The sequence below is a fragment of the Trichosurus vulpecula genome, chromosome 2 (genome assembly GCF_011100635.1).
Source record: "Trichosurus vulpecula isolate mTriVul1 chromosome 2, mTriVul1.pri, whole genome shotgun sequence".
NCBI lineage: Eukaryota > Metazoa > Chordata > Mammalia > Diprotodontia > Phalangeridae > Trichosurus > Trichosurus vulpecula.
This window is the reverse complement of record NC_050574.1, coordinates 163951789-163970076: the sequence shown is the minus strand read 5'-3', so window position 1 is coordinate 163970076 and position 18288 is coordinate 163951789. Positions and strand designations below refer to the sequence as shown.

At 42.9% G+C, this 18288-nt stretch overlaps 1 protein-coding gene across 1 annotated transcript in view; it reads right to left on the bottom strand.

Annotated features, from left to right (window-relative positions):
* The window catches only part of PKNOX2 (PBX/knotted 1 homeobox 2), a 351167-nt gene that overhangs the window by 244071 nt on the left and 88808 nt on the right, over positions 1–18288 (bottom strand). Inside the window, exon 2 of the mRNA XM_036747254.1 lies at positions 13085–13156. The gene's annotated coding sequence lies outside the window, so the exon portion shown is untranslated. The remainder of the gene's footprint in view (positions 1–13084; positions 13157–18288) is intronic.

Below are 18288 nucleotides of genomic sequence, written 5' to 3'. Positions count from 1 at the left end.
CAGGAGTCCAAGGATCTAGTCCTGCCTCAGCCTATGCCCCCAAGGCAAGTTGCTTTGCCTCTCAGGGTAGGTCTGTGAGGTATATTCTAAGGCACCTTTCACTTCCAACATTGGATGATTGTATGAAAGGATTATAATGTCCCTCACAGCTTCATAACTTGCCTGTTGAGAGGGTCTCCTCCTTTCCCCTACTCTCCCCTCCTGTTCTCCACCCCACCCCTCACATATAAAGACTCCCTCTCTAGACAATATTAACTCAACAAACATTTATTGGGCTTGGTGTTAGAGTAGCTACAAGACAAATAATAATAAGTGCTTACGTGTCTATACCATTTATATTTTATAATAATAGCTAGCATTTATATAGCACCTTGAGATGGGCAAAGCACTTTACAAATAAAGATTGTCCATCTTAACTTCACAACAACCCTGGGGGAGGGGTGTTATTATAGCTCCCATTTGACAGAGGAAGAAACTGAAGCAGATAGAAGTTAAATGACCTGCCCAGGGTCATATGGTCTGAGGCCAGCTTTGAACTCAGGTCTTCTTGACTCATAGTCCAGTACTCTATCTCCTGTAGGACATAACTGCCTCCAAAAGTACTTTCCCTACAACAAGCATTATTATTATCATTCCCATTTTAAATATTGGTAAACTGAGACCCAGAGAGGGTAAATGATTTTCTCAAAGTCAGTTAGCTAATAATTGTTAGGGCTGGCATTCAAACTACCTTGGCGCCTCAATTAAGATCCAGACTCTGCACTCAGGAAGTTCACAATCTAGTGTCCTAAGGGCTATACGTAGTAGTAACTCCTGCCCAAGTAGTCCATTAGATTAGAGAGTTAAGATGGTTTTTTTGCCCTTTTTTTGTATCCCCAAAACTTAACACAGTTTCCGGCACATTCAGGTGCTTAATAAATGCTTGGTGACCGACAAATTAGAGGTTGCTTTTCTGAAGAAAAGGATAGAGAAGTTAAGTATTGGGGAGATTGTCACAGAAAATAAAGGGCTTCTCTGAGCTAGAAATCTGCCTCTTGTAGTGGTTCCTAACCTTTCAAAGTATAAAGACCTTTTTTGAACATAAAAGATTTTTATGAGTTTAGGAGCTTCAAACTAGAAATCTCCGCCAAGTTGAGAAAGACAGCCATGTGTGACCAGTAAATTTGGAACTCAAAAACTTGTGGAACTGAGTGTTGTAAACCAAAAATAAAAAATAAATTAAAAAAAAAACAACAAAGCACATCCCAAGAAGACAACCTGGGCTATTCTTTACTCCTAAAGACCAGATCCACACAATCGATGAATCAATAATCATTTATTAAGAACCTACTATGAGCTAAGTGCTTGAAATACAAAGACGAAAGTGAAGAATTTCAATTTGTTACTAGAAGTAATAGTCATTAGAGAGGAGAAAAGCAACACGGTCAGTTCTGCACTTTAGGAAAACCACTTTGGCAGAGGGGTGAGGAGATATGTAGATTGGAGTATGGCACTTGGTGCAGAGATGTGATATAGGGAAACCAATTAAGAAGTGAGAGGGAATGAGGACCTGAAATAGGATGGTGGCTCCTCTATGGGTGAAGAGCAGGGGACAAATTCAAGAAATACTGTGAAGGAAATTCAAGACTTGGAAATTGTTTCCATCTGAGAGATGAGTGAAAGTGAGAAGTTAAGAATAACACCAAGTTTGCAAATCTGGGTGACTGCAAGCATTCTTATGCTCTTGATAAAATAGGAGGCAATGAACTCTGCTTTAGACATGTTGAATTTGAGATGTTTTTGATAGAAACAGACTAAAAAATAAAGCAGATGTGAAAAGTACGTTCTGATCTGAACTCTGAGAAACTAAGGAGGAAACTTATTCTCAAAAAGGGGAAGTAGGGTTGGCTAGGTGGCGAAATAGATACAGCACTGGCTCTGGAATCAGGAGGATCTGAGTTCAAATGCAGCCTGAGACAGGTGTTAGCTGTGTAACCCTGGGCAAGTCACTTAATCCCAATTGCCTTCAAAAAAATGGGGCAGGGAGTGACTGTGACTTACCTATGATTCTGTGGCTGGTTAATATTAGAAAACATATCCTGACTTCTAGGGTAAGAAATCTTTCCACAGTAAGGTTATAGAACAGAAGAGTACTCCCCAGACTGAGCTAGGTGGAAAGATGGAATAGAAGACTTAACTTCTCAAAGCCTTTTCATAGATCAAGGTTCTAGATTTTAGGTTTCTTGACCATAGAACTCCAAATGGCTAGTCATGTCCAGTCCTGGTTCTTCACAAATAAGAGGTAATTAATGAATGTTTGTTGCATTTGAATGATTTTAATTTGACATGGGCCCAAGATGGTTACGAGTTAGTCCTTAAGGAAGGAGATATCCTGGGCTCAGGAGCTGGTCCGGGTTGCAAGGAAACAAAGATGCAGCAAAATACCACCCTCCCTCATTTCTTCGTTTCTATGCCTTTTGAAATTTTAAAATAAATAATGCTGGGAAAGATAGATGAACTTGGGGTCCTAGAAGAAGAATTTCCACTTCTGTGGAGAGATAGCCTCTTCCTTAGATTGGAAAGGCAGAAGACTGGGGTCCTGAGTTAAGAAAGGAGATACAAAGTGAGGGCAGGGACCATGCTAGATTGCCATTCATCAGGCAAATGGTATTCCTAACATCTAATAGAACATAAGCTCCTTAAGGGCAATAATCATGTCATTTTTTATCTTTGTACCTCCAATTCCTATCATATTGTCTTGCTCACAGTTAATTATTCAATACTCCATGGACTTGTAATTTCTTTGGGGTGGGTACTCCCTCTATCAACCCAAATTGCAATTCTTCTATAATGTTAGTACCACAGATTTAAAGCTGGAAGAGACTTTAGAGGTCATCTAAATTCCCAGTGAGGAAACTGAGGCCAAGACAGGTGAAGTGATCTGCCCAAGGTTACACAGCGAGTAACACCAGACCTGAGTGAGCAGATGGTCTTCAGGGGGACTGCGGCTAAAATCTCATCACTGGTGCCACTTGGGGATAGGCAGCCCTACATCTAGTGAAGACGGTCCTCAGACAGGGGTTGTGAAGTTTATTGCCCAAGCTTTGGAAGGACCTGTCTGAGCTTTAGCTCTGCTGGCAGGGCCTTCAAAGATCCAGACGATATTGTGGCATCAGAGGACATTTTACTTCTCTTGCATGTAACAGGTACTAAATAAGTACTTGTGGGATGAGTAAATGAATTCTACAGAAGCCCCCAAAAGTTCAGTGAAGTGACTTTCCTAAGGTAACACAGTCAAAAAGTTGGTGGTACAAGTGGAACTAAAAGCCAGGTGTCCTGACTCCCATTCTAGAGTTCTTTCCACTGTGCCAGGCTACCTCTCCTACTGATAAACCTGGGGCCAGATCCCTGGGAACCCTAGGCCTTATAAACTGTTTGGGAAGGCATCCAGAGATCTGAAACAGGGAGACTAGAGTAGCGGACTTTGTAAGGGACAGTGACCCTTGGCAATGAGCCCAGAGTGTGCTGAGCAGGAAGCTAAGAAAAAGTAACTGGAGTGCCAAGTGGCCTGTCCAACATGGTAGGAGCACTCTTAGGAGCACTAGATCCCTGTGGAAACAGCATGGCTCTGACTAGGCCTCAGAAAACACAGGTTCAAATCCAGCTCTTATATTTACTAACTATATAATCCCAGTAACTCATTTAACCTATGTAGGTCTCAGTTTTCTCATCTATAAAAAGATAATCCTATTTGCTATCTACTTCACAGGGTTATTCAGAAGACCATATTAGATACTGAATGTGAAAGTTCTAGTATGAAGAGTAATATAATTATAATGTATTGTTATTTGGCAAATATTCATTCTTGATTGTCTTATATCTCAATTAGAACAAGGTTACTCCCCATTACAGAAAAGGAAACTTTGACCTAAGAAGCTGAAGTTAAAACCAGGGCCTGAGCTGGTGCCCTAACATGAAAACATATCCTAGCCAATGTTTTCTGTTTTCTGTCTGGGATCCCAGCTTGGAGAGATGGGAGGGGAAGAACACCACATCTAATCAGTCTCTGTTTTGGAGCAGATTCAGAGTAGACAATACCACCCACCAAACCTTATAGATGCTCCCAGGGGCATCCTGTGACCTTTTTACAGCTTCTTATATGGGGGCGTTGAGGGCAGAAGTCATTTGGAGAGAACAACAAGGAACTCCTACACTGGAAACTCTGTGCCATAGGAAGGGATGGAACGTTTATGTAGCCTTCTCTTTGTCCTCTTCCTTTCCTCCATCAAGCCTAGTTCACATGGACAGGAACCATTTCGAGGGGAGACTTTCCTATTAGGGGATGGCCATCCTAAAGTTCAGATCACTCTGCTCCCCAACACAGGGTGGGGAAGGAAAGAGAAGGGTAGGGGGAAGGTTCTGTAATAATGGCTAGCTTGTTCCTCTACATTTTCCTGTCTGGTTCCAGGCTGCCCAGGAGGTAGAGCTGCCTAGTGGAACTACAAAACACCCCCTCCCTTGCTTCCCCCTCCCACCCCAACCTAGTCCTAATTTGGTCCTAAGTATTCCTAAGGTGCCTTCCAATTTCCCGCTGTAACAAATGGCACAGAATGCAAATAGAGGTGGATGTGGGACACAGATGTTTGCACTAATTTAATTGAGGGAACACCTTGGATTAAACACTTTGCAAAACACTCACAAATAGGTTCAGTGCATCCGATAATGAAAAGCTTCCCAACCCCATGGCATTTGCTGGAGCTGCCTGCAGGCTCCTTGAAGATGCACTGGGGAGGGGCCAAGATGGGAGGAGAGGCCTGGAGCAGACGCTGGAAGAACCAGGAGGGGCCCAGGGAGCAGCAGGCAAGCAGGTGGGCAAGCCAAGCTCTTCCTGAGGAAGGGGGAAGGGAGTAGGGTGGGATTCACAGCTGATTATTAGCCAGCTGGAGCTATATCCTAGGCAAGACATTTAAATCCCTGGGGGTGGCTTATTCACTATAGGGATCAGTAATGACCACATCCCCTCCCCTGTCCATGTATCTTTGATCCCTGCCCCAATGAATGGCAGCAATCACCCAACCTTGCCTAAGACCAGTAATCTATTCTTATAAAACATATACCCAGCTGACTTCAAATGAATATGGATCCATTTGACTTTCCTACCCTCCCAAGAAGCATCTCTGCAGCTAGTAAGTTCTGTTCTTTATTTGGAGGGCCCTCCTAATTGGCTGGGTTTTAGATGCTAAACACCAATGAATTTTCACATTCCCTCATCCCTTTCTCACAAAGAGCATAGTAGCACTCTAGCTGAAGAGAACATAGTACCATCTAGCTGGGCCAGTGGCTTAAAGTAGTAAAGCTACTAATCAAACAGTGAGGCCAGGGAGTTCAATGGATCAACCCCATTCAGCAAAGACTCCCTACAATGAAAAGAGCTACAGGGGTGGGGAACCTGCAGTCTTGAGGCCACATGTGGACCTCTAGGTCCTCAAGCATGGCCCTTTGACTGAATCCAAACTTCACAGGACAAACACCCTTAATAAAAGGATTTGTTCTGTAGAACTTGGATTCAGTCAAAAGGCTGCACCCAAGGACCTAGGAGGCCACATGTGGCCTCAAGGTCACAGTTCTCCACCCCTGGCTAGCAGCCAAATAGCCTGCCCATGCCCAGCCCAGCCTGGCAGCAGTCCTACAGCCAATCATTCTGCCTGGTCTAGAATAGTAGCAGATTGACCTGTTCAGTCAAAGACATTACCCGATGAGCAACAAGCCCTGTTGACTAAACATTCCACAGAGACACTGTGCCCTGAAAGGAGTCAGCCTGGTCTAGCAATGGAGCTGAACAACAGAGTGATTCGCCCATCATCAGTTCCAGATCACACAGTGAATTTCATGAAGATCCTTTGAAGAAAGAAAAGATATCTAGGTCCTAGAGTTCTGGACTTGTCCGGCCGTGTTTGCTTTGCACATATGTCTCAATGACATTCAGTTTAAGTCCATGCCTACTCTTCCCCTAATGGACTCTATTTGTGTTTGTGGGAAAGTATGTCCCATGTTTGTTGGGAAATGCTTTGTAACTAGTGTTCTTACTATGACATTTAAATTAAATGCCTTTGCTAAAGAACTATCTAAATCTATTGGCTGATTGTTAGGGAGAAACCCAGTAGTGGGGGCTTATAAATTAGTGCAAGCAAGATAGCTAGCTACCCACAGTGTTACTTCTAGAACCTGAAAGTAATAGCAGCTGCCTTCTAGAGCCCAACCTGCCAGTAATAGTTTGAACTGGGAAATTAAATCTAAAGTGAATATTACATGGCTAAGTTCAAACCCAGGGAACTCCCAGGAGATGATTAGAAAAAGGCAGTCAGTAGGAAAAAACTGAAAATGATCTGTCCCTTTAAAACAACTTTCTTATCTCTGTCTTTCCTGTCATCCTCTAACATTCCCAAAATATACTCATGGAACGAATGACATTCAAACCTTGATATTATAGAAGATCTGAACAGTTGAGAGGTAATCCTAACCTAGAGATTTAGGGACATAAATTCAGTTTCTCTCAGAGCTGGCTTCTTTCTTTTCTCTCAGTCCATGGAATGTGTAGACTCTTCTATCTCCCGACTTCCTCAATTCCAGCCTTCAAGAGTTCAGATAATAAAGCCTGTTGATGGTCACCTTTGTGAGAATGCTGAGACCTCACTTACATCCCACACAGACTCACACCAAGGCAGATCCAGGTAAATGAGCAACACCGTCACAGAAAGGGAGATGTGACTACTTCCTGACATGTTTCATTACAACGCAGTGGGGCGATGGCTTTGGGGATGAACTGGAAAACATAAGGACTTTCTTCTGGCCTAACTAGATATAGCCCCAGAATGTGAGATAGTTTTAGATCACTAGGCAAATGCTCTCTAACCTTCTGAGGCAATTGTGCTTTAATCCTCAGGGAAGCATTACTTGCTTCCCTGGACCTCCAGCCTCCTCATTTATAAAATGGGAAATTAGATTGTGCATGGGGGAAGATGAAAGGAAACCCATGGTTATCTGCAACTACAGAGACCCTCAGTCTCCTGAAGCCTCCAGGATCCCAGAGGTTAAAGTAAAAGCACCCCACCCTCCACCTGCAAGAGGAGCCAGGTTGGCTAGTGGTAGAGGTAAAGAGGCTTGTTTTTCTTTATCTTTAGTTGATGGGTACAGTGTAGCTAAAGATCTCTGGAAAGGACTTGGGAGGAGGGGGTCAGGCAGGAGTTATATGTTATATACATAAGGTTTTGACAAACATGTAAAGCTTGATTTAGAACACTTATGCCCATAGGCTAAAGGAAACCCTAGGTTTCTAAGGGTCTGGTAAGGGCTATCGCGATAAGGTCACAAGCAATAGGAAGGTAGGAGGTAATAGGATTTGGAACTAGAAGGTGTCCTAGAGATCATTTAGTCTAAATCACTCATGGTACAGTTGAGGAAACAGTCCCAGAGAGGTGCTAAGACTTGACTAAGGTAATGGAGATAAGGAGGTGAACCAAGATCCAAGGCTAGATCCTCCAGCTCCGAACCCGGTGCCTTCACTGAACCACAGGTGAGGTGATGAGAACACCCTTATGTGTTCCAAACTCTAACTATAAAACCTTCTTCTAGCACTTCTCAATCCCGTCAAGTTAGAGCTATGGCAGATCTGCCCTCCCTTCCCTTTCCCTCTCTTCCCCAGAAAGGTTTAGGGAAGCAGCTGGGGAGAGGGAAGGCTCCACAAACAGGCCCCTCTCTCCTGCAGGCAGAGTCACACCAACCGAAAGGAGATTTAATTAGCAAAATCTCGTTAGGCAAACGAAATTATCCGTAAGACAATACTCCTCTGGACAGGGGGTATGATTAAACAAAGCCATTAATTGAGAGAGTGGCAGCCACAGTTTCCTAGATCCATTCATCTCGGACAGGCTCTATTTTGTCTCCTTGGGCCAGTTGAATAGACCCTTTCCTTTCCCCTTCCCCCACCCCCATTTAATCGATGATCCCTCCAAGCTCCCAGAACCCCTTGAGTTGGGGGGCTGCAGACCTCAGCTTATCTCATCAGCAGCTTCTCCTCAGCCAGATTCCTGCTAAAGTGCCTTGATTGCATAATGTCTATTTGCATAATGTAAATTGCAGTCTCCTAGCTCTGGAGGCAGGATTCACAGAACAGCCATTATTTTTTACCACTCCACAAAAATTCTGCATTTAGGAAGCAGATTTGCAGCTCAGAATGCCATATAAATCTGAATCCGCCATAGACTCCATTAAATCATGCCAATTAAGATGGACCAACCAAGAGTCTTATGTCATTCCAGTCCACATATGCAAGGACCTCAGTCTAGACCAAGGAACAAGGGGGAAGGGGAATTGGGGTGGGGACATAAGGATAGAAAAAAGGGGTGAGAAGAGCTCATCTGGTGCTAGGGGGAGGGGAGGAATTATAAAGATGGAAATTCTAGCTAAGGCTATATTTTTATTCATATAGTACTTTCTCTAGCCCTCTTCCTCCCCCCACCATAAACGTATAACACAAATATTCCAGAGCTCACTCCACAAATCCATCCAGCAGATGCAGAGGGGAAAACACAGAATCATACATTTAAAGTTGGAAAAGACCTTAGAGTTCCACTAGTCCAATCCTCCCATTTTATAGATAAGAACACTGAAGCTCAGAGATGTGAAATACACACAACTTATACAACTGTTAAGTAGCAAATACAGGGTTTGAACTTAGACCCTCTGACTCCAAGTGTAGCATTCTTCCAATTATACCTTATCCAATTTAGGCTTGCTGCCTAAATTCTTCTGAGCCTACTATGGGCTGGTAGACTGCTAATTTGAGTGAAAAAATGTAAAGGTTGTTGTTGTTCAGTTGTGTCCAACTCTTTGTGACCCCATTTGGGGTTTTCTTGGCAAAGACACTGGAGTGATTTGCCATTTCCTTCTCTGGCTCATTTTATAGATGAGGAAACTGAAGTAAATAGGGTTAAGTGACTTGCCCAGGGTCACACAGCTAATAAGTATCTAAGCCCAGATTTGAACTCAGGTCTTTCTGACTCCAGACTGGGCACTCTATCCATTGGGCCACCTAGCTGCCCCTAGAGCCAATGGGAAAAGGTTATTATGTTAGGGAGACTCAAGGTATTGCTCAGATATGTGAAATGTCCCATAGGCTCTTTCCTTTAAATATTCTTAACATTTTCCAGGATCCCTCCTTGGAGGAATGATGAGATTTAAAGTTAACTAAGAGACAGGTTGCTCAGTAAAACTTACATCTTACTCCTTTCCTTAACGGCCAAAGCGTAGCTTAGACAGGACTGAAATTGGTTGCAGACTTTGAAATCCAGAAGGCAGAAAAATTCCCTGTCTGCTTTCTAACCCACTGTGTGATTCTGAATCCATGTCTCATGGAAAGAACTTGGAATCAGAAGCCCTGTGATCAAATCTTGGTTCTGCTACTAGTTACACAACATGACTTTGAGCAAGTCACTTACCTTGGTCTCAGCCTTGTTTTCTTCATCTGTAAAAATAGGATAACAATGCTTGCCCAACCCACCTGAAGGGGACTGTTATGAAGACTGAATCAGATAATGCCCATGAGTGTGGTATAACTATAAATTATTTTTATGAATCTGAATTAATACATATGGGGTCGGAGGAGAATTTACAAGGTCCCCTGAAAGAGGGGCATTGCCTCAGAAAATTGTCCAGGATTCCAGTTTCTCCATGGTCTGGCACCTGGACTACCTCTTTGATACTCTATTGCTTATTCAATATTCATTTGTCTAAGGATGAGATGCTAATATGGATTATTAAAATATCAATAGTTTATGAGTGAATTTTGATATATGGTATACAGGATTTTTGCTTTATATGTGAAGAGCAGCTGAGTGAATGTCTTTAGTTCCCAACAAGATTATTTCTTTATTAGGTGGTGGGAAGGGGTCAGACTCAGGTATAGAAATGACTTCTGTGTTGTTTGCCTTCTAGCCCTACGGCCAAATGCCATCTCTTCCCCACACCCACACCCCCACCCCCACCCCCATCCCTTTAGTACTTTCTGACCTGCTTTTAAGGGAAACAGAAGAGAAATTGTGCCAAATTTCCATGCAGAAACTGTTGTTAGTCTCCCAGGAAATAGACCTGTCCCTCCAGATGCATCAAAATAAATCACCATCTTCTTTCTATTCTGTTAAAACCAGAGAATGTCAAAGTTGGAGGAGACCTCAGAGATCATCTAATCCAACCTCCTCCTACTACAGATGAGGAAACTCAGGCCCAGAAAAGGAAGTGCCTTGTACAAAAACATAGAATCACACAGAACCACAGTCTCAGAGACATTCCCAAATAAGAATCTTCTTCAGCAGACCTGGGAAAGGATCTCACAGCAAAGTTACTTCAGAGCTGAGACCAGACCCTATATTCCCTCAACACACTGCTTGTAGCCTCCTTGTCCACAACTCTTGGCTAAAACCTAAAACCTGGTTGCCATAGGGAGCACTGATAGTTTGGGTGGGACCTCAGAATGGAACTGAGGGGTTATGAGTTTTGTTCCTGGGGACTACTTGTCTCTGTGGAACTAATGAGATTCTAGAAATCCATGCTTTTGGAAATTTGGAATTTCAAGCTATATGTCACAGATCTACATAGTCATCCTCTAGGATGCTTACCCTTAATGCTAACAAGATAACTGCCATAGGAGAGGTTCTACACTAAATGCTAGCACCCTCAGCACCCAATTATTTTAGGGATGCTATATCAGAGAATCCTGCGTTAGGTGTCAAGTTGGTCTAATAGATCCTTAAAGGTCCCTTCCAACATAAAGACTCTATAATGCTGGGGCTTTCTTCACCCTTGTATCACAAGACTCTCTTAGCATACCTTCCAGGAGTTTCAGGGCACCTTGATAATTTAGGCTGTGTCCCTTTAAATACTTCAAGATACCCTCTACAACCTTCCAATATATCTACAGCCATGCACCACTGTGCAATAAAGTTTTAGTTCATATCAGGCCATGTCCTTATGCTCTGCTCTAAGTCAGGGAAGATGTCCAGAAACAAGGCTTTCTTTTCTCAATCCTGAGAACAATACCAAAGACTTTTTCATTCTTTCTAGAGAAAATAAGCAAGTTTCATAGTACTCAGTGCCTGGCATAGTGCTGAATTTATAGTAAACAGTCAGCATGAATGGAATAAAATGAAATTGTTGAATTCATAGATTCCCTCAAAAATTCCACCTCTACCTGGAACAGAACCTCATATCCACTTCTTTTTCTAGCTTGAATTTCTTTTCTCTGCTATCTCTATATTCTTCTGTTCTTCTTCCTCCTCCTTCCACCGGTCAGGCAGCCAGCCAGTAATACTAACGAGCTAGGACTCTGAAGGGAATCAAGGTCTTTTTTTGCTGCCTTGGTCCAGCCAGCCCTCCTGATCTTGTATAGAAATCTTGACAAAACACTCCCTAAGGAGGAAAAAAACTTAAACCTTCTTGATTGAGATCTGAGAGGCCACAAGAAAACAAACCAGTCAGTCTGTCCCACCCCGCTTCAGGAGCTGTCCCCAAGGGTGGTCATCAGAAGTCTGGGGCTTCCCTGGAGTAGAACCCAGGGGGATGCCTGCAACTAGGTATCATAGCCCAGACAGAGAGGGACTTCTAATACTCCCTCTGCACTCTCCTTTCTTCTTAAGCATTCCCATTAAGGTTCACGCTCAGCTTGCTCCTCTCATACTTGACTTGACTTATGAGGTCCCTCTAACCTCCGGTGCGAGGAGACATCGATTCTTGCAAAGGTCATTTTCTTTCCGCCCCCACTCTCGCTTTCCATTCCCTGTCTCTTGGGCAGGCTTTCCTGGAACAGGACTGTGAAGGGGGGCGGTTACCTTCCTCTTCCCACCCCTAGTCCACTGATCTGACCACTCCCCTAACAGTAGCTCAGTGGAGGTGTCTGGGCAGTAGAAATCTTTCAATAAGAGTCTGCAAATGCAGAAAACAGTAAGCCATTAGGTGGGGAGGCCAGGCGCCCTGCTTGCTCACTGAGCAGTCATCTGCAGGATGTTAGAGAGATAGCAGGTCAGCCATTCTTATGATTTATTCAAATACTCATTACAGTCAATCTATTTTTACACAGAGGTGAAGATATGCGCTGATAACGGTTAATCATTTATAATTCCACGGACTGGTTGGAAGCCAATGTACTATCAAAGCCAAGGAGCTCACATCAGCGACGCCACCAGTCCCCCCTGAAGGTGGGCAGAGGAGGCGCCAAGTGAGGCCATTCATCTATTCATTCAACAAACATTTATTGAGCACTTGCTGTGTCCTAGGCACCCTGGGGGGCTACAGAGATGAGTAAGACACAGGACCCTACCTTCCAAAAGTTTATAATACAGTTGATGAGAACATGCACAAAAATAACCAAAACAGAAAACAATCTGTAAGTACTGCATGAGTGTTATAGATAATAAATATTAAGAGTTCAGAAGAGGAAGAGATCACTTCTAGGCAGAGTAATTCAGGAAGGAGGTGGCATTTGAGCTGAGGCCAGAAGAATGGGTAGGATTTCAGTAAGCTGAAATCAAGCAAGGAGGGCATTCCAGGTTGGGGAGGGTGATGGGGCAGGCAGGCATGAGCAAAGTCCAGGTCCACGAAGGCTAGGGAGATGTGGCTCCCAGGGCCCCCCACCCAACCCTTCAGAAACAAGAGAATAGAAAGCACCTACAAACTATAGCTCACACTGCTATCGTCTCTGCTCCGTGCCATTCAAACTCATGCCACAGATCACAGCAGCTGGGCCTGAGCTCCCGTCTTTAAACTCAAGGAGTTTCCCCTCTCCTGTACTCATTACATGGGTAACCCATGAAGTCCACCTTAATGCACAATCAATAAGGCCTAATTAAATAGGATGTCATATTACAGGGCTCTTTTGTCACATTCAGACATAATCTAATTAGATTTCCACTGTCTTTTACATTCTGACCAGCTCCTTGTTGAATGTTTCTCTTTCACAATGCAGGGCTCATGCAAGAAGATCAGGTTCCCTAGCTGACCTTTAACCTCTAACCTCATTGAGACCGGGTAGAAGATGCCAATCAAAGTTACTTACAGTTCAGGGCCTCTTTTCTGGCAAGCGACATAGGCGATAGAAAGCCTCAGGACCCAGCCACACACACGTCACCTGCCAAAAAAAGAGAATATCTTTATAGACTGTGTGTTATCATGCCAGGAGCAAGAGTCAAAGTGGGAATGGACCCAAGCGGGTAGATATGGCATGGAAGGGAGCCGTGGACTGGTGGCTTAGATCACCCACAGTGCAAAGTGGGAAAAAAGTCTTTATTGAGAAACTGACATAGAATATTAGCTGATAATTAGTTAGGAACTGGGAATCAGGATTACTACCAGATCTTCTTCAACTCTTGCCCTTTATGTATTGTGCCTCAGTTTCCTCCTTCCTATATAAATTTTATCTCCCTCTCTATAAAGACCTTGGAAAGGAAAGAACTTTCTCCTATTAAACAGTGTATGGTCAGAAGGCAGACAAGTTAATGGCATAATCCTTTTCTAGGGTCAAATAGAAGGAACAAGTATTTATTAAAACCTAGTTTGTGCTAAGCATTGAGGGAGATAAGATATAAAGTCTAAAATGGTCTCTTTTAAAAGTGCTCACAGTCTAGTTGGGACTATACGAAGGCACAACAAATGGCAAATGGCAATATATAATTAAGTACTAAATTTTTGGGTATAGATTGCAAGTGCTGTGGGAATTCTGAGAAGGAAATAAGTAAGAATTGAACCAGTCAAGGCAGACTTCAAGAAGAAGGTGAGGCTTGAACCTGGACTTAAAGGACACTTGAAGGAAAAAGAGAGGGCATTCCAAACAGAAGGCACAGCATAAACCAAGGTACAAAGGCCTGGGGCAGTGAGAAACTTAGAATAAGTATATTTTGGGTCCCATCAGAAGTTGACACCGAAAGAGGGTGGCAAGAATAGGGAGGGCCTAGAAATGGGAGCCACTGAAAGTGATTCATGAAAGAAGTGGCAAAATGAAGGTAACTCCGCCTTTGTCACCATCAGCCAGTCTCAGCCCCAGACCTCTACTGATTAGCCAGTATGGCTTCTGGATGGAAGCAGATTTCAAGCAGCAACTCAATTTAACAATCATTTATTACAAACCTAAACTATAGAAATCATAGCTAGTTGCTAGGGGAGATAGAAAGTTTAGATAAGGAATGGTCTTTCCTCTTTGCCTCTAAGTAATTTATAATTTGAAGGGATGGGGGAATGACATATATACCAATAGATATAAATAGAAAATAATACATAATAAAGACAAAAATAATCTCACATTTTAATAGCACTTTGTAGCAAAGAACTTTTCTCGCAGCAACTCTGTGAGATAGGTAATAGAGATAACATTAACCTCATCTTACAGATGTAGAAATTAAAGTTTGGAGAGCCCGAGGTCACACACCTAGTAAGCAGCCGACCTCAAATTTGAACCCAGAGTCGTGAGACTAAATCCAGGAGGCCAGACACCACCTTACATTGCTTCCATTTACTTTCGTAGAAGTCAGGTGTGAGCAAAGTACAACTCTGGACAAGGAAGATCATTATCATCTGGAAGAATCAGGGACAGCATCCTGGAGGAGGTAGAATTTGAGCTGGCCTTTACAGGATGCATAGTAATCCAACAAAGTGGGGAAGAAAAATGTTCCTAGGTACAGATGTTCTAATAAGGCACTGGGCAGCACAGATAGGCGAACTGTCAGAGGTTCAGAAAACTATGGTACTGTTGAAGATACATCTAGGAATGTAGCTGAGAAAATGCAGGTCAGTCAGAAGACTAGGTTCTAGCTCTAACTTGAGCCTACCCTACCTGTTTGACTTGGGGCTTAGTTTTGCTACCAGTAAAATGAAGAAGATGGACTAGAGACTATATGTATAATCCTTCTAAAAGCAAAACAATCACTAAGAAAGGCCCCAAGCCACTTAGAAAGGCAGTTCAAGACAGAGCCAGAATCCTAGTACTTATAGCATTGTCCTTCTTCTTTCCCCCAACCTCTATCAGATCTCAAACCAGGGCCTCTGAATAAAGGGTGCAAAAATGTGCTCAGATAGAGAGGCTCACTCTGACTACTGCCATTTCTGCAGCCTCAGGAGGGTACCTGGAATTGAACACTCCCCTAAAGGGCTTCACCAAAGCAGAGCTCCAAAAAGAGAATAAAAACTGTCTGGAAAATCTGAGTAAGACAGAATGTCCAGGGAGGAAACACCTGACAGAACACAGACCCCTCCAAACACAGGTGCCTGTGTCTTTCCCTCTTGCTGCCCATGGTTTTCTCCCTTTGCTCTCCTCCTCACAGTGTCCCACTCCACCCCCTACCACAGATTCCTTCCCTCATTGCCTGAGAAAAGCTACTGCCAAGGGATAGCTTTTGTGTGTCCTGAACTGTGGTGGGGATCCAGCACTCCAGCCCCTGACTGCTGGGCTCTAAATTACACAATAACTGGGTAATTTAATAAAGATATAATTACCTGGCATCAGACACTTGGCTCCAAGTTATTTTCCCACCCAGCACCAAGTGTTATTGTAATGTCTCACTCTAAGCTGGGCAAGCACCAGTGCTAATTGTAGGACCTCAGGCAGCCACAGTGACCAGTGTTGGCTGGGGATGGCGCTTCTGCACTGCATGACCCTCTCCAGCCCAAGCAAATTCTACACCTCTGCCCAGAGACAAAGCACTGAGACAGGTTTCTGGGACACCCCAATGATGTGGCTCTGAATAAGGGGAAAAGGGCGGAATTGAGAAATAGCCACTGATTGCTTCTACTCAGAGACAAGGAGTTCTGCTTTCCCTTTACACTTAGACAAGAATTCTATTTAGGAAGACATCTGGGACTGCCATAAAACTGACTGGATTTGGAGTCTGAGGACCTGGGTTCACATCTCAGCTCTAACACTACTGGTGTTACCTAGGATAAGTTACTTAAGAGACGGCAAGAGGAAAGAGGAAGGGAAAGAAATAAGCATTTATAGAGCACCTACTATGTACCAGGCACCAAGTACTTTTTATAAATATTGTCTTATTTAATCCTTAATCTTTCAGGGCCTCAATTTCCTCACATATAAAATAAATTTCCAGGGTGTTGATCTACATGACCTCCAAAAGCCCTTCCAGTTCTCTAGATGATCACATGACTGCTAGAGGGCAGGAAGACTCAAAGAAGAGAAAAATCACAGAGAGGTAAGTAGTTATGAAGTGTAATGCTGCCAACTCCTCCCATGTAGTCCACACTACATGGTTTTGAGGCATGTTTATAACTTCTAGGCTCATGCAAACTAAAGACCAAAGCAGTTAGCCCTTTGGAGGGAAGGGAGGCTGACACTGACTCCTCCGGGAAGGAATAAATGGATTTGTGTTGAGAGAACAATGAGCCCCAAGAGTAGTCCAACTTCTGGGTGAAAGACCAAAAAAAAATCATATTAGCTCATACGAGGATTTTAATTTGGAAGAGAACAACATCTGCAGAAAACAAAGGATTTAACTAAGTTTGGACCTGGAAACTAAGGAGAAATAGTGAAAAAAGCACTGAACTTGGAGTCACCAGAAACCTGGATCCGAACCAAATCTTTTAATGCTTTTCATGCTTAGTAGCTGCATGAATCTGGGCAAGTCATTTAAATTCTCTAACCTTCCATCTCCTTATTTGCCAAATGAGCATTATAACAATTCTCTCACCAGCTACCTCACAGGGTTGAGAAAAGCATGTTGTAAACCTTTAAGTGATATATGAATATGAATCATTATTATTTTTGACTCACAGAGAACCAAAATATTAGTGGTCTTCTGGAACTCAGCAAACTGTACAGAGATACCCAGAATGAGTGCAATGTGAAACATTTTCAATTCAAAGTTATATGCTGTATCTATGTAGAGTGATCTAATTGCTTAACTTGTAAATAGTTTGCTTTACAGCTTCTTTCTTGCCCATAAACTCAATAAGGCTGACCTGCAAACCTGTGGCAAAGTAATTTATCTTAACAAGGAGCGATACAGAGGGAGATAGGGGTAAAGGGTGATGCTTTTGAGGTTGTAGCAGGCCCTTGGGACACAGCAGCAAAAGCAGGCAGCACATAACTAGCCAGCTATCATATCATGCAGCCACAAGTGATATCCCATTTGGAAGTGTCCCAGGATGGAATTACACACTCTCTCTCTTTTTTTTAATCAATGACAGAGGTTGTACAAGAGAGACTACTATGTAAGACTGTGGAAAGGGAAGGGTCCTGCGCTTGGAGTCGTAAGGCTTGGGTTCAGGCCTGGCTCTTCGACTTGCTATGGCCTTTGACAAGTCATGTATTTGATTTTAGCCTCCATTTTCATCTATAAAATGGGAATAATGATATTGGTACTACCTCCTTAGGAGGTTTGTTGCGAGAATCAAAAGGAAACAACATATGTGAAAGCGCTCTTTAAAATTATAAGGCATCAAACAACTGCTCTCATTATAAGTATCATCATTATCATAAGATTGGTGGCATTAAGACTACAAGAATAAAATTAAAATGATCCTAACCTACTCCCAAACGATGAAGTTTTGAAATCATAATGAAGGTCCTAAAGTGGACAGATAAGATAAATTATGAATTATACAGCTATAATTCCTCTGATTAATAAATGTACCTCAGAAAGAGACCTGAAGGGCACAGTGGACCATAGTTTTAATATTAATCAATAGTGTAAAGGTGTTCATTCTTTCACTTTACAGACACTTATTGAGTATTTAATTATGTGCACAATGCTGCACTGAGCACCACGAGGGCTACAAAGAATTATCACTTGTGGTCCTTGACCTCAAGAAGCTTAATTAGGAGACATAAGACACATGCACGTGAAAAGGTGATTAAAAATACCAAACAATAAAAGCATTGTCTCTTTGTGTAAGAAGGGTCAGATGTGTAAGCTGTCTCTTGTGTAAGAAGGGCCAGATGAAAGGTAGGAGTAGTAAGTGCTATGGAGTTAAGGGGGAAGGAGACATCACTGTGGGCAAGAGAAGTCAGATAAGGCTTCACAAGGAACTTGGTACTTCCTCACAGCCTTTAAAGGGTGTAGATAAGCAGAGAGAAGGGGAAAGCTCACATTAGCTGAGAGAAAACATCATGAGTAAACGATGTAAGTTTTCATGTGTATGTTGATATACTCACTGGACTTTGGACTGGAAGGGGTATCATCGAATTTTAATTCCTTCATGTTAAAGATGAGGAAACTGAAAGGTGAAGCACCACCCAAGGTCACATGATTAGTAAGC